This window comes from Pleurodeles waltl, chromosome 4_1 (assembly GCF_031143425.1).
Source record: "Pleurodeles waltl isolate 20211129_DDA chromosome 4_1, aPleWal1.hap1.20221129, whole genome shotgun sequence".
Lineage (NCBI taxonomy): Eukaryota > Metazoa > Chordata > Amphibia > Caudata > Salamandridae > Pleurodeles > Pleurodeles waltl.
Window position 1 is genome coordinate 53753556 of NC_090442.1, and position 25428 is coordinate 53778983.

Here is a 25428-nt window from a genome sequence, read left to right on the forward strand (position 1 = left end):
CTGTCCTCCCCAAAATCCTGGGGAGAAACGGGCAGAGTTCTGCGCCCTGCGCCCTCTTTCGCGTCCCTAACGCGCTCCCAACGCGCCCTACAGCCCTGGTCGGGCACAGCCCTGGTCGGGCTCATACCACTGGGGCCTCTGCAGAGGAAGAGCCCCGGAAGCCTAGGGCCAGGCCTATTGCACAGGCATCTTAGACCAGGCCATTCTGGGATTGCTGTGTTTCACGTCCTGCCCTTCAACACTCCTGGGAGGGCTTTCCCTGAGAACCCTCATGTCTCTGCCCTCCCAGGAGGCTGTGGTTCTATGCAAAATAGGGGGTGCACCACGGGCCGTCCCCTTTCCTCTCTCTCGCCAATATCTTTCACCAAAGCTGAGCCCTGCAGGTAAATGTATCTATCTGGCTGAGGGGCCAGGGAGGGCCTTTGCCTGCAGTCTTACAAGCCAGAGTGCAGAGAAGGCAGCAGCTCTGGGACCGGGACTCTGCTCAAAGACATATCTAACATGCCACAGTGGAGCTGAGATGGGCAAGACACGTGTCTCACAGGCTGGCAGCACACCAAGACAGTGGCAGGAAACTATGCTAACAAGGAAAGAGAAAAGTCACATGTCTCGTGGCCTTCCCACCATTAGACAGTAGTCTGCGCAAGAAAACATTCAACAGTGACAGGACAACCAAGCAAATGACAAACGCCGTGCTGAATAAAGTCATCTTACATGACATTTCGTACAAAGGCCCAGATCATGGGGATGATCGTGCAGCAGAATCAGCAAGTATCAGAGCCACCGAACCTGGGGTGAGTTACACGAGGAGAAAGGGCGACATGGGATCAGGGGCTAGGGGCTCAGGGAACAGCTACCACAATGCAACCTCGGGTGTGGGGATGCCACTCATTGCGGGTACTGCCCTGGGATTTCCTTTTAGAAAGAATCGCTGGTTAAAGTGTAGTGCACAAAAAACCCAACTCCTCGATTACACTATTAGATAACATCCTTTAACTGCCCCACCCACCCTGTGTGAGTCTCACCCACTTCCCGCCTGCTCCCTCTAGTCTGAGAGTTGTATCTCCACAAAAAACACACAGTGGGGCTCAATGAGCTGCTCATGTCTGACATGGACACCTAAGCAGTGCTGGATTCACAACCTGAAAGCCTGCAAAGGAAAGTGTGCCCGGCAGAAGATAAGCTGCCTGGCAACTCAGAACCTTCTTCTAAGAGAAGTAAGACATGTCACAATGGAGTCTAAGCCTACCTGTGTTATGCCAGGACCTTAGAGCTGCAGGCAGGAGCACAAAGGTAAAAACATATATTGAGTCCCAACACGCTTACTGCGGTGGTTGGTCTCTGTGGCGCAATCGGTTAGCGCGTTCGGCTGTTAACCGAAAGGTTGGTGGTTCAAGCCCACCCAGGGACGTATGCTTTTGCCTACATCAAGTCCTGAATTAAAACACAGCTGTCTGGCTTTGCTCTTAGAGCTCTCGCTTTGCCTGCGTGACATGCTCTATCTCAACATTTCTATCTTCTCTCATCTCTTCACCTCTAGTCATTTCCACCAATAGGACTGCAAACGGGACACCAAGCCTTCTACTTTAACCACAGGCGTACTGAGGGCCAATAAAAGGCACAGAAGCATTTCTTGATCCGGGGCTGAGAACTGCATGCACAGGGACCTCGTGGCGCAACGGTAGCGCGTCTGACTCCAGATCAGAAGGTTGCGTGTTCAAATCACGTTGGTGTCACTCTTTGACATTTTTTTCCCAACCAAGTCTATATCTCTGACTTCTAAAGCAAAGCCAAAAGAAGGGCGCTTTGCATTGGCCGGGAATCGAACCCGGGCCTCCCGCGTGGCAGGCGAGAATTCTACCACTGAACCACCAATGCTTCACTTAGATAACCTGAGCAGAGAGCCCTGCCGTAGACAGTAGTGATGAGGCCCATGCATTCGCATGGGACACCTATGAACAAAGTTTGCATGGCAAGCCTTGGACTGCCAAACGTTCACATGCTGATGGCAGGAATCAGATGCAGGAGACTGAAACTATGAATGTTTCTGCTTTTGCTAAGGACAGTGGTTTGGGGCCAGTGTTGTGCTTGACAGAGCACAACATCAGCCTGCTCTCTGGCTGCTCCCGGGAGAAGTGGCTGACAGAAAGCACCCTCCAGACCACCAGCAATCTTGTGTTTCACAACATGCCACTGTCACTGGACTTTCCTTCTGGGAAAGCCTAGTCACTGACCTGGCCAGATTCCCTGTCCTCCCCAAAATCCTGGGGAGAAACGGGCAGAGTTCTGCGCCCTGCGCCCTCTTTCGCGTCCCTAACGCGCTCCCAACGCGCCCTACAGCCCTGGTCGGGCTCATACCACTGGGGCCTCTGCCGAGGAAGAGCCCCGGAAGCCTAGGGCCAGGCCTATTGCACAGGCATCTTAGACCAGGCCATTCCGGGATTGCTGTGTTTCACGTCCTGCCCTTCAACACTCCTGGGAGGGCTTTCCCTGAGAACCCTCATGTCTCTGCCCTCCCAGGAGGCTGTGGTTCTATGCAAAATAGGGGGTGCACCACGGGCCGTCCCCTTTCCTCTCTCTCGCCAATATCTTTCACCAAAGCTGAGCCCTGCAGGTAAATGTATCTATCTGGCTGAGGGGCCAGGGAGGGCCTTTGCCTGCAGTCTTACAAGCCAGAGTGCAGAGAAGGCAGCAGCTCTGGGACCGGGACTCTGCTCAAAGACATATCTAACATGCCACAGTGGAGCTGAGATGGGCAAGACACGTGTCTCACAGGCTGGCAGCACACCAAGACAGTGGCAGGAAACTATGCTAACAAGGAAAGAGAAAAGTCACGTGTCTCGTGGCCTTCCCACCATTAGACAGTAGTCTGCGCAAGAAAACATCCAACAGTGACAGGACAACCAAGCAAATGACAAACGCCGTGCTGAATAAAGTCATCTTACATGACATTTCGTACAAAGGCCCAGATCATGGGGATGATCGCGCAGCAGAAGCAGCAAGTATCAGAGCCACCGAACTTGGGGTGAGTTACACGAGGAGAAAGGGCGACATGGGGACAGGGGCTATGGGCTCAGGGAACAGCTACCACAATGCAACCTCGGGTGTGGGGATGCCACTCATTGCGGGTACTGCCCTGGGATTTCCTTTTAGAAAGAATCGCTGGTTAAAGTGTAGTGCACAAAAAACCCAACTCCTCGATTACACTATTAGATAACATCCTTTAACTGCCCCACCCACCCTGTGTGAGTCTCACCCACTTCCCGCCTGCTCCCTCTAGTCTGAGAGTTGTATCTCCACAAAAAACACACAGTGGGGCTCAATGAGCTGCTCATGTCTGACATGGACACCTAAGCAGTGCTGGATTCACAACCTGAAAGCCTGCAAAGGAAAGTGTGCCCGGCAGAAGATAAGCTGCCTGGCAACTCAGAACCTTCTTCTAAGAGAAGTAAGACATGTCACAATGGAGTCTAAGCCTACCTGTCTTATGCCAGGACCTTAGAGCTGCAGGCAGGAGCACAAAGGTAAAAACATATATTGAGTCCCAACACGCTCACTGCGGTGGTTGGTGTCTGTGGCGCAATTGGTTAGTGCGTTCGGCTGTTAACCGAAAGGTTGGTGGTTCAAGCCCACCCAGGGACGTATGCTTTTGCCTACATCAAGTCCTGAATTAAAACACAGCTGTCTGGCTTTGCTCTTAGAGCTCTCGCTTTGCCTGCGTGACATGCTCTATCTCAACATTTCTATCTTCTCTCATCTCTTCACCTCTAGTCATTTCCACCAATAGGACTGCAAACGGGACACCAAGCCTTCTACTTTAACCACAGGCGTACTGAGGGCCAATAAAAGGCACAGAAGCATTTCTTGATCCGGGGCTGAGAACTGCACGCACAGGGACCTCGTGGCGCAACGGTAGCGCGTCTGACTCCAGATCAGAAGGTTGCGTGTTCAAATCACGTCGGGGTCACTCTTTGACATTTTTTTCCCCACCAAGTCTATATCTCTGACTTCTAAAGCAAAGCCAAAAGAAGGGCGCTTTGCATTGGCCGGGAATCGAATCCGGGCCTCCCGCGTGGCAGGCGAGAATTCTACCACTGAACCACCAATGCTTCACTTACGTAGGTTGAGCAGAGAGCCCTGCCGTAGACAGTAGTGATGAGGCCCATGCATTCGCATGGGACACCTATGAACAAGGTTTGCATGGCAAGCCTTGGACTGCCAAACGTTCACATGCTGATGGCAGGAATCAGATGCAGGAGACTGAAACTATGAATGTTTCTGCTTTTGCTAAGGACAGTGGTTTGGGGCCAGTGTTGTGCTTGACAGAGCACGACATCAGCCTGCTCTCTGGCTGCTCCCGGGAGAAGTGGCTGACAGAAAGCACCCTCCAGACCACCAGCAATCTTGTGTTTCACAACATGCCACTGTCACTGGACTTTCCTTCTGGGAAAGCCTAGTCACTGACCTGGCCAGATTCCCTGTCCTCCCCAAAATCCTGGGGAGAAACGGGCAGAGTTCTGCACCCTGCGCCCTCTTTCGCGTCCCTAACGCGCTCCCAACGCGCTCTACAGCCCTGGTCGGGCTCATACCACTGGGGCCTCTGCCGAGGAAGAGCCCCGGAAGCCTAGGGCCAAGCCTATTGCACAGGCATCTTAGACCAGGCCATTCCGGGATTGCTGTGTTTCACGTCCTGCCCTTCAACACTCCTGGGAGGGCTTTCCCTGAGAACCCTCATGTCTCTGCCCTCCCAGGAGGCTGTGGTTCTATGCAAAATAGGGGGTGCACCACGGGCCGTCCCCTTTCCTCTCTCTCGCCAATATCTTTCACCAAAGCTGAGCCCTGCAGGTAAATGTATCTATCTGGCTGAGGGGCCAGGGAGGGCCTTTGCCTGCAGTCTTACAAGCCAGAGTGCAGAGAAGGCAGCAGCTCTGGGACCGGGACTCTGCTCAAAGACATATCTAACATGCCACAGTGGAGCTGAGATGGGCAAGACACGTGTCTCACAGGCTGGCAGCACACCAAGACAGTGGCAGGAAACTATGCTAACAAGGAAAGAGAAAAGTCACGTGTCTCGTGGCCTTCCCACCATTAGACAGTAGTCTGCGCAAGAAAACATCCAACAGTGACAGGACAACCAAGCAAATGACAAACGCTGTGCTGAATAAAGTCATCTTACATGACATTTCGTACAAAGGCCCAGATCATGGGGATGATCGCGCAGAAGCAGCAAGTATCAGAGCCACCGAACCTGAGGTGAGTTACACGAGGAGAAAGGGCGACATGGGGACAGGGGCTAGGGGCTCAGGGAACAGCTACCACAATGCAACCTCGGGTGTGGGGATGCCACTCATTGCGGGTACTGCCCTGGGATTTCCTTTTAGAAAGAATCGCTGGTTAAAGTGTAGTGCACAAAAAACCCAACTCCTCGATTACACTATTAGATAACATCCTTTAACTGCCCCACCCACCCTGTGTGAGTCTCACCCACTTCCCGCCTGCTCCCTCTAGTCTGAGAGTTGTATCTCCACAAAAAACACACAGTGGGGCTCAATGAGCTGCTCATGTCTGACATGGACACCTAAGCAGTGCTGGATTCACAACCTGAAAGCCTGCAAAGGAAAGTGTGCCCGGCAGAAGATAAGCTGCCTGGCAACTCAGAACCTTCTTCTAAGAGAAGTAAGACATGTCACAATGGAGTCTAAGCCTACCTGTCTTATGCCAGGACCTTAGAGCTGCAGGCAGGAGCACAAAGGTAAAAACATATATTGAGTCCCAACACGCTCACTGCGGCGGTTGGTCTCTGTGGCGCAATCGGTTAGCGCGTTTGGCTGTTAACCGAAAGGTTGGTGGTTCAAGCCCACCCAGGGACGTATGCTTTTGCCTACATCAAGTCCTGAATTAAAACACAGCTGTCTGGCTTTGCTCTTAGAGCTCTCGCTTTGCCTGCGTGACATGCTCTATCTGAACATTTCTATCTTCTCTCATCTCTTCACCTCTAGTCATTTCCACCAATAGGACTGGAAACGGGCCACCAAGCCTTCTACTTTAACCACAGGCGTACTGAGGGCCAATAAAAGGCACAGAAGCATTTCTTGATCCGGGGCTGAGAATTGCATGCACAGGGACCTCGTGGCGCAACGGTAGCGCGTCTGACTCCAGATCAGAAGGTTGCGTGTTCAAATCACGTCGGGGTCACTCTTTGACATTTTTTTCCCCACCAAGTCTATATCTCTGACTTCTAAAGCAAAGCCAAAAGAAGGGCGCTTTGCATTGGCCAGGAATCGAACCCGGGCCTCCCGCGTGGCAGGCGAGAATTCTACCACTGAACCACCAATGCTTCACTTACATAGGCTGAGCAGAGAGCCCTGCCGTAGACAGTAGTGATGAGGCCCATGCATTCGCATGGGACACCTATGAACAAAGTTTGCATGGCAAGCCTTGGACTGCCAAACGTTCACATGCTGATGGCAGGAATCAGATGCAGGAGACTGAAACTATGAATGTTTCTGCTTTTGCTAAGGACAGTGGTTTGGGGCCAGTGTTGTGCTTGACAGAGCACGACATCAGCCTGCTCTCTGGCTGCTCCCGGGAGAAGTGGCTGACAGAAAGCACCCTCCAGACCACCAGCAATCTTGTGTTTCACAACATGCCACTGTCACTGGACTTTCCTTCTGGGAAAGCCTAGTCACTGACCTGGCCAGATTCCCTGTCCTCCCCAAAATCCTGGGGAGAAACGGGCAGAGTTCTGCGCCCTGCGCCCTCTTTCACGTCCCTAACGTGCTCCCAACGCGCCCTACAGCCCTGGTCGGGCACAGCCCTGGTCGGGCTCATACCACTGGGGCCTCTGCCGAGGAAGAGCCCCGGAAGCCTAGGGCCAGGCCTATTGCACAGGCATCTTAGACCAGGCCATTCCGGGATTGCTGTGTTTCACGTCCTGCCCTTCAACACTCCTGGGAGGGCTTTCCCTGAGAACCCTCATGTCTCTGCCCTCCCAGGAGGCTGTGGTTCTATGCAAAATAGGGGGTGCACCACGGGCCGTCCCCTTTCCTCTCTCTCGCCAATATCTTTCACCAAAGCTGAGCCCTGCAGGTAAATGTATCTATCTGGCTGAGGGGCCAGGGAGGGCCTTTGCCTGCAGTCTTACAAGCCAGAGTGCAGAGAAGGCAGCAGCTCTGGGACCGGGACTCTGCTCAAAGACATATCTAACATGCCACAGTGGAGCTGAGATGGGCAAGACACGTGTCTCACAGGCTGGCAGCACACCAAGACAGTGGCAGGAAACTATGCTAACAAGGAAAGAGAAAAGTCACGTGTCTCGTGGCCTTCCCACCATTAGACAGTAGTCTGCGCAAGAAAACATCCAACAGTGACAGGACAACCAAGCAAATGACAAACGCTGTGCTGAATAAAGTCATCTTACATGACATTTCGTACAAAGGCCCAGATCATGGGGATGATCGCGCAGAAGCAGCAAGTATCAGAGCCACCGAACCTGAGGTGAGTTACACGAGGAGAAAGGGCGACATGGGGACAGGGGCTAGGGTCTCAGGGAACAGCTACCACAATGCAACCTTGGGTGTGGGGATGCCACTCATTGCGGGTACTGCCCTGGGATTTCCTTTTAGAAAGAATCGCTGGTTAAAGTGTAGTGCACAAAAAACCCAACTCCTCGATTACACTATTAGATAACATCCTTTAACTGCCCCACCCACCCTGTGTGAGTCTCACCCACTTCCCGCCTGCTCCCTCTAGTCTGAGAGTTGTATCTCCACAAAAAACACACAGTGGGGCTCAATGAGCTGCTCATGTCTGACATGGACACCTAAGCAGTGCTGGATTCACAACCTGAAAGCCTGCAAAGGAAAGTGTGCCCGGCAGAAGATAAGCTGCCTGGCAACTCAGAACCTTCTTCTAAGAGAAGTAAGACATGTCACAATGGAGTCTAAGCCTACCTGTCTTATGCCAGGACCTTAGAGCTGCAGGCAGGAGCACAAAGGTAAAAACATATATTGAGTCCCAACACGCTCACTGCGGTGGTTGGTCTCTGTGGCGCAATCGGTTAGCGCGTTCGGCTGTTAACCGAAAGGTTGGTGGTTCAAGCCCACCCAGGGACGTATGCTTTTGCCTACATCAAGTCCTGAATTAAAACACAGCTGTCTGGCTTTGCTCTTAGAGCTCTCGCTTTGCCTGCGTGACATGCTCTATCTCAACATTTCTATCTTCTCTCATCTCTTCACCTCTAGTCATTTCCACCAATAGGACTGGAAACGGTCCACCAAGCCTTCTACTTTAACCACAGGCGTACTGAGGGCCAATAAAAGGCACAGAAGCATTTCTTGATCCGGGGCTGAAAACTGCATGCACAGGGACCTCGTGGCGCAACGGTAGCGTGTCTGACTCCAGATCAGAAGGTTGCGTGTTCAAATCACGTCGGGGTCACTCTTTGACATTTTTTTCCCCACCAAGTCTATATCTCTGACTTCTAAAGCAAAGCCAAAAGAAGGGCGATTTGCATTGGCCGGGAATCGAACCCGGGCCTCCCGCGTGACAGGCGAGAATTCTACCACTGAACCACCAATGCTTCACTTACATAGGCTGAGCAGAGAGCCCTGCCGTAGACAGTAGTGATGAGGCCCATGCATTCGCATGGGACACCTATGAACAAAGTTTGCATGGCAAGCCTTGGACTGCCAAACGTTCACATGCTGATGGCAGGAATCAGATGCAGGAGACTGAAACTATGAATGTTTCTGCTTTTGCTAAGGACAGTGGTTTGGGGCCAGTGTTGTGCTTGACAGAGCACGACATCAGCCTGCTCTCTGGCTGCTCCCGGGAGAAGTGGCTGACAGAAAGCACCCTCCAGACCACCAGCAATCTTGTGTTTCACAACATGCCACTGTCACTGGACTTTCCTTCTGGGAAAGCCTAGTCACTGACCTGGCCAGATTCCCTGTCCTCCCCAAAATCCTGGGGAGAAACGGGCAGAGTTCTGCGCCCTGCGCCCTCTTTCGCGTCCCTAACGCGCTCCCAACGCGCCCTACAGCCCTGGTCGGGCACAGCCCTGGTCGGGCTCATACCACTGGGGCCTCTGCCGAGGAAGAGCCCCGGAAGCCTAGGGCCAGGCCTATTGCACAGGCATCTTAGACCAGGCCATTCCGGGATTGCTGTGTTTCACGTCCTGCCCTTCAACACTCCTGGGAGGGCTTTCCCTGAGAACCCTCATGTCTCTGCCCTCCCAGGAGGCTGTGGTTCTATGCAAAATAGGGGGTGCACCACGGGCCGTCCCCTTTCCTCTCTCTCGCCAATATCTTTCACCAAATCTGAGCCCTGCAGGTAAATGTATCTATCTGGCTGAGGGGCCAGGGAGGGCCTTTGCCTGCAGTCTTACAAGCCAGAGTGCAGAGAAGGCAGCAGCTCTGGGACCGGGACTCTGCTCAAAGACATATCTAACATGCCACAGTGGAGCTGAGATGGGCAAGACACGTGTCTCACAGGCTGGCAGCACACCAAGACAGTGGCAGGAAACTATGCTAACAAGGAAAGAGAAAAGTCACGTGTCTCGTGGCCTTCCCACCATTAGACAGTAGTCTGCGCAAGAAAACATCCAACAGTGACAGGACAACCAAGCAAATGACAAACGCCGTGCTGAATAAAGTCATCTTACATGACATTTCGTACAAAGGCCCAGATCATGGGGATGATCGCGCAGCAGAAGCAGCAAGTATCAGAGCCACCGAACCTGGGGTGAGTTACACGAGGAGAAAGGGCGACATGGGGACAGGGGCTATGGGCTCAGGGAACAGCTACCACAATGCAACCTCGGGTGTGGGGATGCCACTCATTGCGGGTACTGCCCTGGGATTTCCTTTTAGAAAGAATCGCTGGTTAAAGTGTAGTGCACAAAAAACCCAACTCCTCGATTACACTATTAGATAACATCCTTTAACTGCCCCACCCACCCTGTGTGAGTCTCACCCACTTCCCGCCTGCTCCCTCTAGTCTGAGAGTTGTATCTCCACAAAAAACACACAGTGGGGCTCAATGAGCTGCTCATGTCTGACATGGACACCTAAGCAGTGCTGGATTCACAACCTGAAAGCCTGCAAAGGAAAGTGTGCCCGGCAGAAGATAAGCTGCCTGGCAACTCAGAACCTTCTTCTAAGAGAAGTAAGACATGTCACAATGGAGTCTAAGCCTACCTGTCTTATGCCAGGACCTTAGAGCTGCAGGCAGGAGCACAAAGGTAAAAACATATATTGAGTCCCAACACGCTCACTGCGTTGGTTGGTCTCTGTGGCGCAATCGGTTAGCGCGTTCGGCTGTTAACCGAAAAGTTGGTGGTTCAAGCCCACCCAGGGACGTATGCGTTTGCCTACATCAAGTCCTGAATTAAAACACAGCTGTCTGGCTTTGCTCTTAGAGCTCTCGCTTTGCCTGCGTGACATGCTCTATCTCAACATTTCTATCTTCTCTCATCTCTTCACCTCTAGTCATTTCCACCAATAGGACTGGAAACGGGCCACCAAGCCTTCTACTTTAACCACAGGCGTACTGAGGGCCAATAAAAGGCACAGAAGCATTTCTTGATCCGGGGCTGAGAACTGCACGCACAGGGACCTCGTGGCGCAACGGTAGCGCGTCTGACTCCAGATCAGAAGGTTGCGTGTTCAAATCACGTCGGGGTCACTCTTTGACATTTTTTTCCCCACCAAGTCTATATCTCTGACTTCTAAAGCAAAGCCAAAAGAAGGGCGCTTTGCATTGGCCGGGAATCAAACCCGGGCCTCCCGCGTGGCAGGCGAGAATTCTACCACTCAACCACCAATGCTTCACTTACATAGGCTGAGCAGAGAGCCCTGCCGTAGACAGTAGTGATGAGGCCCATGCATTCGCATGGGACACCTATGAACAAAGTTTGCATGGCAAGCCTTGGACTGCCAAACGTTCACATGCTGATGGCAGGAATCAGATGCAGGAGACTGAAACTATGAATGTTTCTGCTTTTGCTAAGGACAGTGGTTTGGGGCCAGTGTTGTGCTTGACAGAGCACGACATCAGCCTGCTCTCTGGCTGCTCCCGGGAGAAGTGGCTGACAGAAAGCACCCTCCAGACCACCAGCAATCTTGGGTTTCACAACATGCCACTGTCACTGGACTTTCCTTCTGGGAAAGCCTAGTCACTGACCTGGCCAGATTCCCTGTCCTCCCCAAAATCCTGGGGAGAAACGGGCAGAGTTCTGCGCCCTGCGCCCTCTTTCGCGTCCCTAACGCGCTCCCAACGTGCCCTACAGCCCTGGTCGGGCTCATACCACTGGGGCCTCTGCCGAGGAAGAGCCCCGGAAGCCTAGGGCCAGGCCTATTGCACAGGCATCTTAGACCAGGCCATTCCGGGATTGCTGTGTTTCACGTCCTGCCCTTCAACACTCCTGGGAGGGCTTTCCCTGAGAACCCTCATGTCTCTGCCCTCCCAGGAGGCTGTGGTTCTATGCAAAATAGGGGGTGCACCACGGGCCGTCCCCTTTCCTCTCTCTCGCCAATATCTTTCACCAAAGCTGAGCCCTGCAGGTAAATGTATCTATCTGGCTGAGGGGCCAGGGAGGGCCTTTGCCTGCAGTCTTACAAGCCAGAGTGCAGAGAAGGCAGCAGCTCTGGGACCGGGACTCTGCTCAAAGACATATCTAACATGCCACAGTGGAGCTGAGATGGGCAAGACACGTGTCTCACAGGCTGGCAGCACACCAAGACAGTGGCAGGAAACTATGCTAACAAGGAAAGAGAAAAGTCACGTGTCTCGTGGCCTTCCCACCATTAGACAGTAGTCTGCGCAAGAAAACATCCAACAGTGACAGGACAACCAAGCAAATGACAAACGCTGTGCTGAATAAAGTCATCTTACATGACATTTCGTACAAAGGCCCAGATCATGGGGATGATCGCGCAGAAGCAGCAAGTATCAGAGCCACCGAACCTGAGGTGAGTTACACGAGGAGAAAGGGCGACATGGGGACAGGGGCTAGGGGCTCAGGGAACAGCTACCACAATGCAACCTCGGGTGTGGGGATGCCACTCATTGCGGGTACTGCCCTGGGATTTCCTTTTAGAAAGAATCGCTGGTTAAAGTGTAGTGCACAAAAAACCCAACTCCTCGATTACACTATTAGATAACATCCTTTAACTGCCCCACCCACCCTGTGTGAGTCTCACCCACTTCCCGCCTGCTCCCTCTAGTCTGAGAGTTGTATCTCCACAAAAAACACACAGTGGGGCTCAATGAGCTGCTCATGTCTGACATGGACACCTAAGCAGTGCTGGATTCACAACCTGAAAGCCTGCAAAGGAAAGTGTGCCCGGCAGAAGATAAGCTGCCTGGCAACTCAGAACCTTCTTCTAAGAGAAGTAAGACATGTCACAATGGAGTCTAAGCCTACCTGTCTTATGCCAGGACCTTAGAGCTGCAGGCAGGAGCACAAAGGTAAAAACATATATTGAGTCCCAACACGCTCACTGCGGCGGTTGGTCTCTGTGGCGCAATCGGTTAGCGCGTTTGGCTGTTAACCGAAAGGTTGGTGGTTCAAGCCCACCCAGGGACGTATGCTTTTGCCTACATCAAGTCCTGAATTAAAACACAGCTGTCTGGCTTTGCTCTTAGAGCTCTCGCTTTGCCTGCGTGACATGCTCTATCTGAACATTTCTATCTTCTCTCATCTCTTCACCTCTAGTCATTTCCACCAATAGGACTGGAAACGGGCCACCAAGCCTTCTACTTTAACCACAGGCGTACTGAGGGCCAATAAAAGGCACAGAAGCATTTCTTGATCCGGGGCTGAGAATTGCATGCACAGGGACCTCGTGGCGCAACGGTAGCGCGTCTGACTCCAGATCAGAAGGTTGCGTGTTCAAATCACGTCGGGGTCACTCTTTGACATTTTTTTCCCCACCAAGTCTATATCTCTGACTTCTAAAGCAAAGCCAAAAGAAGGGCGCTTTGCATTGGCCAGGAATCGAACCCGGGCCTCCCGCGTGGCAGGCGAGAATTCTACCACTGAACCACCAATGCTTCACTTACATAGGCTGAGCAGAGAGCCCTGCCGTAGACAGTAGTGATGAGGCCCATGCATTCGCATGGGACACCTATGAACAAAGTTTGCATGGCAAGCCTTGGACTGCCAAACGTTCACATGCTGATGGCAGGAATCAGATGCAGGAGACTGAAACTATGAATGTTTCTGCTTTTGCTAAGGACAGTGGTTTGGGGCCAGTGTTGTGCTTGACAGAGCACGACATCAGCCTGCTCTCTGGCTGCTCCCGGGAGAAGTGGCTGACAGAAAGCACCCTCCAGACCACCAGCAATCTTGTGTTTCACAACATGCCACTGTCACTGGACTTTCCTTCTGGGAAAGCCTAGTCACTGACCTGGCCAGATTCCCTGTCCTCCCCAAAATCCTGGGGAGAAACGGGCAGAGTTCTGCGCCCTGCGCCCTCTTTCACGTCCCTAACGTGCTCCCAACGCGCCCTACAGCCCTGGTCGGGCACAGCCCTGGTCGGGCTCATACCACTGGGGCCTCTGCCGAGGAAGAGCCCCGGAAGCCTAGGGCCAGGCCTATTGCACAGGCATCTTAGACCAGGCCATTCCGGGATTGCTGTGTTTCACGTCCTGCCCTTCAACACTCCTGGGAGGGCTTTCCCTGAGAACCCTCATGTCTCTGCCCTCCCAGGAGGCTGTGGTTCTATGCAAAATAGGGGGTGCACCACGGGCCGTCCCCTTTCCTCTCTCTCGCCAATATCTTTCACCAAAGCTGAGCCCTGCAGGTAAATGTATCTATCTGGCTGAGGGGCCAGGGAGGGCCTTTGCCTGCAGTCTTACAAGCCAGAGTGCAGAGAAGGCAGCAGCTCTGGGACCGGGACTCTGCTCAAAGACATATCTAACATGCCACAGTGGAGCTGAGATGGGCAAGACACGTGTCTCACAGGCTGGCAGCACACCAAGACAGTGGCAGGAAACTATGCTAACAAGGAAAGAGAAAAGTCACGTGTCTCGTGGCCTTCCCACCATTAGACAGTAGTCTGCGCAAGAAAACATCCAACAGTGACAGGACAACCAAGCAAATGACAAACGCTGTGCTGAATAAAGTCATCTTACATGACATTTCGTACAAAGGCCCAGATCATGGGGATGATCGCGCAGAAGCAGCAAGTATCAGAGCCACCGAACCTGAGGTGAGTTACACGAGGAGAAAGGGCGACATGGGGACAGGGGCTAGGGTCTCAGGGAACAGCTACCACAATGCAACCTTGGGTGTGGGGATGCCACTCATTGCGGGTACTGCCCTGGGATTTCCTTTTAGAAAGAATCGCTGGTTAAAGTGTAGTGCACAAAAAACCCAACTCCTCGATTACACTATTAGATAACATCCTTTAACTGCCCCACCCACCCTGTGTGAGTCTCACCCACTTCCCGCCTGCTCCCTCTAGTCTGAGAGTTGTATCTCCACAAAAAACACACAGTGGGGCTCAATGAGCTGCTCATGTCTGACATGGACACCTAAGCAGTGCTGGATTCACAACCTGAAAGCCTGCAAAGGAAAGTGTGCCCGGCAGAAGATAAGCTGCCTGGCAACTCAGAACCTTCTTCTAAGAGAAGTAAGACATGTCACAATGGAGTCTAAGCCTACCTGTCTTATGCCAGGACCTTAGAGCTGCAGGCAGGAGCACAAAGGTAAAAACATATATTGAGTCCCAACACGCTCACTGCGGTGGTTGGTCTCTGTGGCGCAATCGGTTAGCGCGTTCGGCTGTTAACCGAAAGGTTGGTGGTTCAAGCCCACCCAGGGACGTATGCTTTTGCCTACATCAAGTCCTGAATTAAAACACAGCTGTCTGGCTTTGCTCTTAGAGCTCTCGCTTTGCCTGCGTGACATGCTCTATCTCAACATTTCTATCTTCTCTCATCTCTTCACCTCTAGTCATTTCCACCAATAGGACTGGAAACGGTCCACCAAGCCTTCTACTTTAACCACAGGCGTACTGAGGGCCAATAAAAGGCACAGAAGCATTTCTTGATCCGGGGCTGAAAACTGCATGCACAGGGACCTCGTGGCGCAACGGTAGCGTGTCTGACTCCAGATCAGAAGGTTGCGTGTTCAAATCACGTCGGGGTCACTCTTTGACATTTTTTTCCCCACCAAGTCTATATCTCTGACTTCTAAAGCAAAGCCAAAAGAAGGGCGATTTGCATTGGCCGGGAATCGAACCCGGGCCTCCCGCGTGACAGGCGAGAATTCTACCACTGAACCACCAATGCTTCACTTACATAGGCTGAGCAGAGAGCCCTGCCGTAGACAGTAGTGATGAGGCCCATGCATTCGCATGGGACACCTATGAACAAAGTTTGCATGGCAAGCCTTGGACTGCCAAACGTTCACATGCTGATGGCAGGAATCAGATGCAGGAGACTGAAACTATGAATGTTTCTGCTTTTGCTAAGGACAGTGGTTTGGGGCCAGTGTTGTGCTTGACAGAGCACGACATCAGCCTGCTCTCTGGCTGCTCCCGGGAGAAGTGGCTGACAGAAAGCACCCTCCAGACCACCAGCAATCTTGTGTTTCACAACATGCCACTGTCACTGGACTTTCCTTCTGGGAAAGCCTAGTCACTGACCTGGCCAGATTCCCTGTCCTCCCCAAAATCCTGGGGAGAAACGGGCAGAGTTCTGCGCCCTGCGCCCTCTTTCGCGTCCCTAACGCGCTCCCAACGCGCCCTACAGCCCTGGTCGGGCACAGCCCTGGTCGGGCTCATACCACTGGGGCCTCTGCCGAGGAAGAGCCCCGGAAGCCTAGGGCCAGGCCTATTGCACAGGCATCTTAGACCAGGCCATTCCGGGATTGCTGTGTTTCACGTCCTGCCCTTCAACACTCCTGGGAGGGCTTTCCCTGAGAACCCTCATGTCTCTGCCCTCCCAGGAGGCTGTGGTTCTATGCAAAATAGGGGGTGCACCACGGGCCGTCCCCTTTCCTCTCTCTCGCCAATATCTTTCACCAAATCTGAGCCCTGCAGGTAAATGTATCTATCTGGCTGAGGGGCCAGGGAGGGCCTTTGCCTGCAGTCTTACAAGCCAGAGTGCAGAGAAGGCAGCAGCTCTGGGACCGGGACTCTGCTCAAAGACATATCTAACATGCCACAGTGGAGCTGAGATGGGCAAGACACGTGTCTCACAGGCTGGCAGCACACCAAGACAGTGGCAGGAAACTATGCTAACAAGGAAAGAGAAAAGTCACGTGTCTCGTGGCCTTCCCACCATTAGACAGTAGTCTGCGCAAGAAAACATCCAACAGTGACAGGACAACCAAGCAAATGACAAACGCCGTGCTGAATAAAGTCATCTTACATGACATTTCGTACAAAGGCCCAGATCATGGGGATGATCGCGCAGCAGAAGCAGCAAGTATCAGAGCCACCGAACCTGGGGTGAGTTACACGAGGAGAAAGGGCGACATGGGGACAGGGGCTATGGGCTCAGGGAACAGCTACCACAATGCAACCTCGGGTGTGGGGATGCCACTCATTGCGGGTACTGCCCTGGGATTTCCTTTTAGAAAGAATCGCTGGTTAAAGTGTAGTGCACAAAAAACCCAACTCCTCGATTACACTATTAGATAACATCCTTTAACTGCCCCACCCACCCTGTGTGAGTCTCACCCACTTCCCGCCTGCTCCCTCTAGTCTGAGAGTTGTATCTCCACAAAAAACACACAGTGGGGCTCAATGAGCTGCTCATGTCTGACATGGACACCTAAGCAGTGCTGGATTCACAACCTGAAAGCCTGCAAAGGAAAGTGTGCCCGGCAGAAGATAAGCTGCCTGGCAACTCAGAACCTTCTTCTAAGAGAAGTAAGACATGTCACAATGGAGTCTAAGCCTACCTGTCTTATGCCAGGACCTTAGAGCTGCAGGCAGGAGCACAAAGGTAAAAACATATATTGAGTCCCAACACGCTCACTGCGTTGGTTGGTCTCTGTGGCGCAATCGGTTAGCGCGTTCGGCTGTTAACCGAAAAGTTGGTGGTTCAAGCCCACCCAGGGACGTATGCGTTTGCCTACATCAAGTCCTGAATTAAAACACAGCTGTCTGGCTTTGCTCTTAGAGCTCTCGCTTTGCCTGCGTGACATGCTCTATCTCAACATTTCTATCTTCTCTCATCTCTTCACCTCTAGTCATTTCCACCAATAGGACTGGAAACGGGCCACCAAGCCTTCTACTTTAACCACAGGCGTACTGAGGGCCAATAAAAGGCACAGAAGCATTTCTTGATCCGGGGCTGAGAACTGCACGCACAGGGACCTCGTGGCGCAACGGTAGCGCGTCTGACTCCAGATCAGAAGGTTGCGTGTTCAAATCACGTCGGGGTCACTCTTTGACATTTTTTTCCCCACCAAGTCTATATCTCTGACTTCTAAAGCAAAGCCAAAAGAAGGGCGCTTTGCATTGGCCGGGAATCGAACCCGGGCCTCCCGCGTGGCAGGCGAGAATTCTACCACTCAACCACCAATGCTTCACTTACATAGGCTGAGCAGAGAGCCCTGCCGTAGACAGTAGTGATGAGGCCCATGCATTCGCATGGGACACCTATGAACAAAGTTTGCATGGCAAGCCTTGGACTGCCAAACGTTCACATGCTGATGGCAGGAATCAGATGCAGGAGACTGAAACTATGAATGTTTCTGCTTTTGCTAAGGACAGTGGTTTGGGGCCAGTGTTGTGCTTGACAGAGCACGACATCAGCCTGCTCTCTGGCTGCTCCCGGGAGAAGTGGCTGACAGAAAGCACCCTCCAGACCACCAGCAATCTTGGGTTTCACAACATGCCACTGTCACTGGACTTTCCTTCTGGGAAAGCCTAGTCACTGACCTGGCCAGATTCCCTGTCCTCCCCAAAATCCTGGGGAGAAACGGGCAGAGTTCTGCGCCCTGCGCCCTCTTTCGCGTCCCTAACGCGCTCCCAACGTGCCCTACAGCCCTGGTCGGGCTCATACCACTGGGGCCTCTGCCGAGGAAGAGCCCCGGAAGCCTAGGGCCAGGCCTATTGCACAGGCATCTTAGACCAGGCCATTCCGGGATTGCTGTGTTTCACGTCCTGCCCTTCAACACTCCTGGGAGGGCTTTCCCTGAGAACCCTCATGTCTCTGCCCTTCCAGGAGGCTGTGGTTCTATGCAAAATAGGGGGTGCACCACGGGCCGTCCCCTTTCCTCTCTCTCGCCAATATCTTTCACCAAAGCTGAGCCCTGCAGGTAAATGTATCTATCTGGCTGAGGGGCCAGGGAGGGCCTTTGCCTGCAGTCTTACAAGCCAGAGTGCAGAGAAGGCAGCAGCTCTGGGACCGGGACCCTGCTCAAAGACATATCTAACATGCCACAGTGGAGCTGAGATGGGCAAGACACGTGTCTCACAGGCAGGCAGCACAACAAGACAGTGGCAGGAAACTATGCTAACAAGGAAAGAGAAAAGTCACGTGTCTCGTGGCCTTCCCACCATTAGACAGTAGTCTGCACAAGAAAACATCCAACAGTGACAGGACAACCAAGCAAATGACAAACGCTGTGCTGAATAAAGTCATCTTACATGACATTTCGTACAAAGGCCCAGATCATGGGGATGATCGCGCAGAAGCAGCAAGTATCAGAGCCACCGAACCTGAGGTGAGTTACACGAGGAGAAAGGGCGACATGGGGACAGGGGCTAGGGTCTCAGGGAACAGCTACCACAATGCAACCTTGGGTGTGGGGATGCCACTCATTGTGGGTACTGCCCTGGGATTTCCTTTTAGAAAGAATCGCTGGTTAAAGTGTAGTGCACAAAAAACCCAACTCCTCGATTACACTATTAGATAACATCCTTTAACTGCCCCACCCACCCTGTGTGAGTCTCACCCACTTCCCGCCTGCTCCCTCTAGTCTGAGAGTTGTATCTCCACAAAAAACACACAGTGGGGCTCAATGAGCTGCTCATGTCTGACATGGACACCTAAGCAGTGCTGGATTCACAACCTGAAAGCCTGCAAAGGAAAGTGTGCCCGGCAGAAGATAAGCTGCCTGGCAACTCAGAACCTTCTTCTAAGAGAAGTAAGACATGTCACAATGGAGTCTAAGCCTACCTGTCTTATGCCAGGACCTTAGAGCTGCAGGCAGGAGCACAAAGGTAAAAACATATATTGAGTCCCAACACGTTCACTGCGGTGGTTGGTCTCTGTGGCGCAATCGGTTAGTGCGTTCGGCTATTAACCGAAAGGTTGGTGGTTCAAGCCCACCCAGGGACGTATGCTTTTGCCTACATCAAGTCCTGAATTAAAACACAGCTGTCTGGCTTTGCTCTTAGAGCTCTCGCTTTGCCTGCGTGACATGCTCTATCTCAACATTTCTATCTTCTCTCATCTCTTCACCTCTAGTCATTTCCACCAATAGGACTGGAAACGGGCCACCAAGCCTTCTACTTTAACCACAGGCGTACTGAGGGCCAATAAAAGGCACAGAAGCATTTCTTGATCCGGGGCTGAGAACTGCATGCACAGGGACCTCGTGGCGCAACGGTAGCGCGTCTGACTCCAGATCAGAAGGTTGCGTGTTCAAATCATGTCGGGGTCACTCTTTGACATTTTTTTCCCCACCAAGTCTATATCTCTGACTTCTAAAGCAAAGCCAAAAGAAGGGCGCTTTGCATTGGCCCGGAATCGAACCCGGGCCTCCCACGTGGCAGGCGAGAATTCTACCACTGAACCACCAATGCTTCACTTACATAGGCTGAGCAGAGAGCCCTGCCGTAGACAGTAGTGATGAGGCCCATGCATTCGCATGGGACACCTATGAACAAAGTTTGCATGGCAAGCCTTGGACTGCGAAACGTTCACATGCTGATGGCAGGAATCAGATGCAGGAGACTGAAACTATGAATGTTTCTGCTTTTGCTAAGGACAGTGGTTTGGGGCCAGTGTTGTGCTTGACAGAGCACGACATCAGCCTGCTCTCTGGCTGCTCCCGGGAGAAGTGGCTGACAGAAAGCACCCTCCAGACCACCAGCAATCTTGTGTTTCACAACATGCCACTGTCACTGGACTTTCCTTCTGGGAAAGCCTAGTCACTGACCTGGCCAGATTCCCTGTCCTCCCCAAAATCCTGGGGAGAAACGGGCAGAGTTCTGCGCCCTGCGCCCTCTTTCGCGTCCCTAACGCGCTCCCAACGCGCCCTACAGCCCTGGTCGGGCTCATACCACTGGGGCCTCTGCCGAGGAAGAGCCCCGGAAGCCTAGGGCCAGGCCTATTGCACAGGCATCTTAGACCAGGCCATTCCGGGATTGCTGTGTTTCACGTCCTGCCCTTCAACACTCCTGGGAGGGCTTTCCCTGAGAACCCTCATGTCTCTGCCCTCCCAGGAGGCTGTGGTTCTATGCAAAATAGGGGGTGCACCACGGGCCGTCCCCTTTCCTCTCTCTCGCCAATATCTTTCACCAAAGCTGAGCCCTGCAGGTAAATGTATCTATCTGGCTGAGGGGCCAGGGAGGGCCTTTGCCTGCAGTCTTACAAGCCAGAGTGCAGAGAAGGCAGCAGCTCTGGGACCGGGACTCTGCTCAAAGACATATCTAACATGCCACAGTGGAGCTGAGATGGGCAAGACACGTGTCTCACAGGCTGGCAGCACACCAAGACAGTGGCAGGAAACTATGCTAACAAGGAAAGAGAAAAGTCACGTGTCTCGTGGCCTTCCCACCATTAGACAGTAGTCTGCGCAAGAAAACATCCAACAGTGACAGGACAACCAAGCAAATGACAAACGCCGTGCTGAATAAAGTCATCTTACATGACATTTCGTACAAAGGCCCAGATCATGGGGATGATCGCGCAGCAGAAGCAGCAAGTATCAGAGCCACCGAACCTGGGGTGAGTTACACGAGGAGAAAGGGCGACATGGGGACAGGGGCTATGGGCTCAGGGAACAGCTACCACAATGCAACCTCGGGTGTGGGGATGCCACTCATTGCGGGTACTGCCCTGGGATTTCCTTTTAGAAAGAATCGCTGGTTAAAGTGTAGTGCACAAAAAACCCAACTCCTCGATTACACTATTAGATAACATCCTTTAACTGCCCCACCCACCCTGTGTGAGTCTCACCCACTTCCCGCCTGCTCCCTCTAGTCTGAGAGTTGTATCTCCACAAAAAACACACAGTGGGGCTCAATGAGCTGCTCATGTCTGACATGGACACCTAAGCAGTGCTGGATTCACAACCTGAAAGCCTGCAAAGGAAAGTGTGCCCGGCAGAAGATAAGCTGCCTGGCAACTCAGAACCTTCTTCTAAGAGAAGTAAGACATGTCACAATGGAGTCTAAGCCTACCTGTCTTATGCCAGGACCTTAGAGCTGCAGGCAGGAGCACAAAGGTAAAAACATATATTGAGTCCCAACACGCTCACTGTGGTGGTTGGTCTCTGTGGCGCAATCGGTTAGCGCGTTCGGCTGTTAACCGAAAGGTTGGTGGTTCAAGCCCACCCAGGGACGTATGCTTTTGCCTACATCAAGTCCTGAATTAAAACACAGCTGTCTGGCTTTGCTCTTAGAGCTCTCGCTTTGCCTGCGTGACATGCTCTATCTCAACATTTCTATCTTCTCTCATCTCTTCACCTCTAGTCATTTCCACCAATAGGACTGGAAACAGGACACCAAGCCTTCTACTTTAACCACAGGCGTACTGACGGCCAATAAAAGGCACAGAAGCATTTCTTGATCCGGGGATGAGAACTGCATGCACAAGGACCTCGTGGCGCAACGGTAGCGCGTCTGACTCCAGATCAGAAGGTTGCGTGTTCAAATCACGTCGGGGTCACTCTTTGACATTTTTTTCCCGACCAAGTCTATATCTCTGACTTCTAAAGCAAAGCCAAAAGAAGGGCGCTTTGCATTGGCCAGGAATCAAACCCGGGCCTCCAGCGTGGCAGGCGAGAATTCTACCACTGAACCACCAATGCTTCACTTACATAGGCTGAGCAGAGAGCCCTGCCGTAGACAGTAGTGATGAGGCCCATGCATTCGCATGGGACACCTATGAACAAAGTTTGCATGGCAAGCCTTGGACTGCCAAACGTTCACATGCTGATGGCAGGAATCAGATGCAGGAGACTGAAACTATGAATGTTTCTGCTTTTGCTAAGGACAGTGGTTTGGGGCCAGTGTTGTGCTTGACAGAGCACGACATCAGCCTGCTCTCTGGCTGCTCCCGGGAGAAGTGGCTGACAGAAAGCACCCTCCAGACCACCAGCAATCTTGTGTTTCACAACATGCCACTGTCACTGGACTTTCCTTCTGGGAAAGCCTACTCACTGACCTGGCCAGATTCCATGTCCTCCCCAAAATCCTGGGGAGAAACGGGCAGAGTTCTGCGCCCTGCGCCCTCTTTCGCGTCCCTAACGCGCTCCCAACGCGCCCTACAGCCCTGGTCGGGCACAGCCCTGGTCGGGCTCATACCACTGGGGCCTCTGCCGAGGAAGAGCCCCGGAAGCCTAGGGCCAGGCCTATTGCACAGGCATCTTAGACCAGGCCATTCCGGGATTGCTGTGTTTCACGTCCTGCCCTTCAACACTCCTGGGAGGGCTTTCCCTGAGAACCCTCATGTCTCTGCCCTCCCAGGAGGCTGTGGTTCTTTGCAAAATAGGGGGTGCACCACGGGCCGTCCCCTTTCCTCTCTCTCGCCAATATCTTTCACCAAAGCTGAGCCCTGCAGGTAAATGTATCTATCTGGCTGAGGGGCCAGGGAGGGCCTTTGCCTGCAGTCTTACAAGCCAGAGTGCAGAGAAGGCAGCAGCTCTGGGACCGGGACTCTGCTCAAAGACATATCTAACATGCCACAGTGGAGCTGAGATGGGCAAGACACGTGTCTCACAGGCAGGCAGCACAACAAGACAGTGGCAGGAAACTATGCTAACAAGGAAAGAGAAAAGTCACGTGTCTCGTGGCCTTCCCACCATTAGACAGTAGTCTGCGCAAGAAAACATCCAACAGTGACAGGACAACCAAGCAAATGACAAACGCTGTGCTGAATAAAGTCATCTTACATGACATTTCGTACAAAGGCCCAGATCATGGGGATGATCGCGCAGAAGCAGCAAGTATCAGAGCCACCGAACCTGAGGTGAGTTACACGAGGAGAAAGGGCGACATGGGGACAGGGGCTAGGGGCTCAGGGAACAGCTACCACAATGCAGCCTCGGGTGTGGGGATGCCACTCATTGCGGGTACTGCCCTGGGATTTCCTTTTAGAAAGAATCGCTGGTTAAAGTGTAGTGCACAAAAAACCCAACTCCTCGATTACACTATTAGATAACATCCTTTAACTGCCCCACCCACCCTGTGTGAGTCTCACCCACTTCCCGCCTGCTCCCTCTAGTCTGAGAGTTGTATCTCCACAAAAAACACACAGTGGAGCTCAATGAGCTGCTCATGTCTGACATGGACACCTAAGCAGTGCTGGATTCACAACCTGAAAGCCTGCAAAGGAAAGTGTGCCCGGCAGAAGATAAGCTGCCTGGCAACTCAGAACCTTCTTCTAAGAGAAGTAAGACATGTCACAATGGAGTCTAAGCCTACCTGTCTTATGCCAGGACCTTAGAGCTGCAGGCAGGAGCACAAAGGTAAAAACATATATTGAGTCCCAACACGCTTACTGCGGTGGTTGGTCTCTGTGGCGCAATCGGTTAGCGCGTTCGGCTGTTAACCGAAAGGTTGGTGGTTCAAGCCCACCCAGGGACGTATGCTTTTGCCTACATCAAGTCCTGAATTAAAACACAGCTGTCTGGCTTTGCTCTTAGAGCTCTCGCTTTGCCTGCGTGACATGCTCTATCTCAACATTTCTATCTTCTCTCATCTCTTCACCTCTAGTCATTTCCACCAATAGGACTGGAAACGGGCCACCAAGCCTTCTACTTTAACCACAGGCGTACTGAGGGCCAATAAAAGGCACAGAAGCATTTCTTGATCCGGGGCTGAGAAATGCACGCACAGGGACCTCGTGGCGCAACGGTAGCGCGTCTGACTCTAGATCAGAAGGTTGCATGTTCAAATCACGTCGGGGTCACTCTTTGACATTTTTTTCCCCACCAAGTCTATATCTCTGACTTCTAAAGCAAAGCCAAAAGAAGGGCGCTTTGCATTGGCCGGGAATCGAACCCGAGCCTCCCGCGTGGCAGGCGAGAATTCTACCACTGAACCACCAATGCTTCACTTACATAGGCTGAGCAGAGAGCCCTGCCGTAGACAGTAGTGATGAGGCCCATGCATTCGCATGGGACACCTATGAACAAAGTTTGCATGGAAAGCCTTGGACTGCCAAACGTTCACATGCTGATGGCAGGAATCAGATGCAGGAGACTGAAACTATGAATGTTTCTGCTTTTGCTAAGGACAGTGGTTTGGGGCCAGTGTTGTGCTTGACAGAGCACGACATCAGCCTGCTCTCTGGCTGCTCCCGGGAGAAGTGGCTGACAGAAAGCACCCTCCAGACCACCAGCAATCTTGTGTTTCACAACATGCCACTGTCACTGGACTTTCCTTCTGGGAAAGCCTAGTCACTGACCTGGCCAGATTCCCTGTCCTCCCCAAAATCCTGGGGAGAAACGGGCAGAGTTCTGCGCCCTGCGCCCTCTTTCGCGTCCCTAACGCGCTCCCAACGCGCCCTACAGCCCTGGTCGGGCACAGCCCTGGTCGGGCTCATACCACTGGGGCCTCTGCCGAGGAAGAGCCCCGGAAGCCTAGGGCCAGGCCTATTGCACAGGCATCTTAGACCAGGCCATTCCGGGATTGCTGTGTTTCACGTCCTGCCCTTCAACACTCCTGGGAGGGCTTTCCCTGAGAACCCTCATGTCTCTGCCCTCCCAGGAGGCTGTGGTTCTATGCAAAATAGGGGGTGCACCACGGGCCGTCCCCTTTCCTCTCTCTCGCCAATATCTTTCACCAAAGCTGAGCCCTGCAGGTAAATGTATCTATCTGGCTGAGGGGTCAGGGAGGGCCTTTGCCAGCAGTCTTACAAGCCAGAGTGCAGAGAAGGTAGCAGCTCTGGGACCGGGACTCTGCTCAAAGACATATCTAACATGCCACAGTGGAGCTGAGATGGGCAAGACACGTGTCTCACAGGCTGGCAGCACACCAAGACAGTGGCAGTAAACTATGCTAACAAGGAAAGAGAAAAGTCACGTGTCTCGTGGCCTTCCCACCATTAGACAGTAGTCTGCGCAAGAAAACATCCAACAGTGACAGGACAACCAAGCAAATGACAAACGCCGTGCTGAATAAAGTCATCTTACATGACATTTCGTACAAAGGCCCAGATCATGGGGATGATCGCGCAGCAGAAGCAGCAAGTATCAGAGCCATCGAACCTGGGGTGAGTTACACGAGG

At 52.7% G+C, this 25428-nt stretch overlaps 9 non-coding genes across 9 annotated transcripts; 6 read left to right on the plus strand and 3 right to left on the minus strand.

Annotated features, from left to right (window-relative positions):
- Positions 1 to 1337: 1337 nt before the first annotated feature.
- Positions 1338 to 1411, plus strand: TRNAN-GUU (transfer RNA asparagine (anticodon GUU)). Its single transcript has one exon. It is a non-coding gene; the product is annotated as a tRNA-Asn (tRNA).
- A 396-nt stretch (positions 1412 to 1807) lies between these two features.
- TRNAG-GCC (transfer RNA glycine (anticodon GCC)) lies at positions 1808 to 1878 on the minus strand. The gene has a single exon. It is a non-coding gene; the product is annotated as a tRNA-Gly (tRNA).
- A 6162-nt stretch (positions 1879 to 8040) lies between these two features.
- On the plus strand, positions 8041 to 8114 carry TRNAN-GUU (transfer RNA asparagine (anticodon GUU)). Its single transcript has one exon. It is a non-coding gene; the product is annotated as a tRNA-Asn (tRNA).
- A 396-nt stretch (positions 8115 to 8510) lies between these two features.
- Positions 8511 to 8581, minus strand: TRNAD-GUC (transfer RNA aspartic acid (anticodon GUC)). Its single transcript has one exon. It is a non-coding gene; the product is annotated as a tRNA-Asp (tRNA).
- A 6178-nt stretch (positions 8582 to 14759) lies between these two features.
- On the plus strand, positions 14760 to 14833 carry TRNAN-GUU (transfer RNA asparagine (anticodon GUU)). The gene has a single exon. It is a non-coding gene; the product is annotated as a tRNA-Asn (tRNA).
- A 396-nt stretch (positions 14834 to 15229) lies between these two features.
- TRNAD-GUC (transfer RNA aspartic acid (anticodon GUC)) lies at positions 15230 to 15300 on the minus strand. The gene has a single exon. It is a non-coding gene; the product is annotated as a tRNA-Asp (tRNA).
- Positions 15301 to 19234: 3934 nt separating this feature from the next.
- On the plus strand, positions 19235 to 19308 carry TRNAN-AUU (transfer RNA asparagine (anticodon AUU)). Its single transcript has one exon. It is a non-coding gene; the product is annotated as a tRNA-Asn (tRNA).
- A 2157-nt stretch (positions 19309 to 21465) lies between these two features.
- Positions 21466 to 21539, plus strand: TRNAN-GUU (transfer RNA asparagine (anticodon GUU)). Its single transcript has one exon. It is a non-coding gene; the product is annotated as a tRNA-Asn (tRNA).
- Positions 21540 to 23709: 2170 nt separating this feature from the next.
- Positions 23710 to 23783, plus strand: TRNAN-GUU (transfer RNA asparagine (anticodon GUU)). The gene has a single exon. It is a non-coding gene; the product is annotated as a tRNA-Asn (tRNA).
- The last annotated feature ends 1645 nt before the right edge of the window (positions 23784 to 25428 follow it).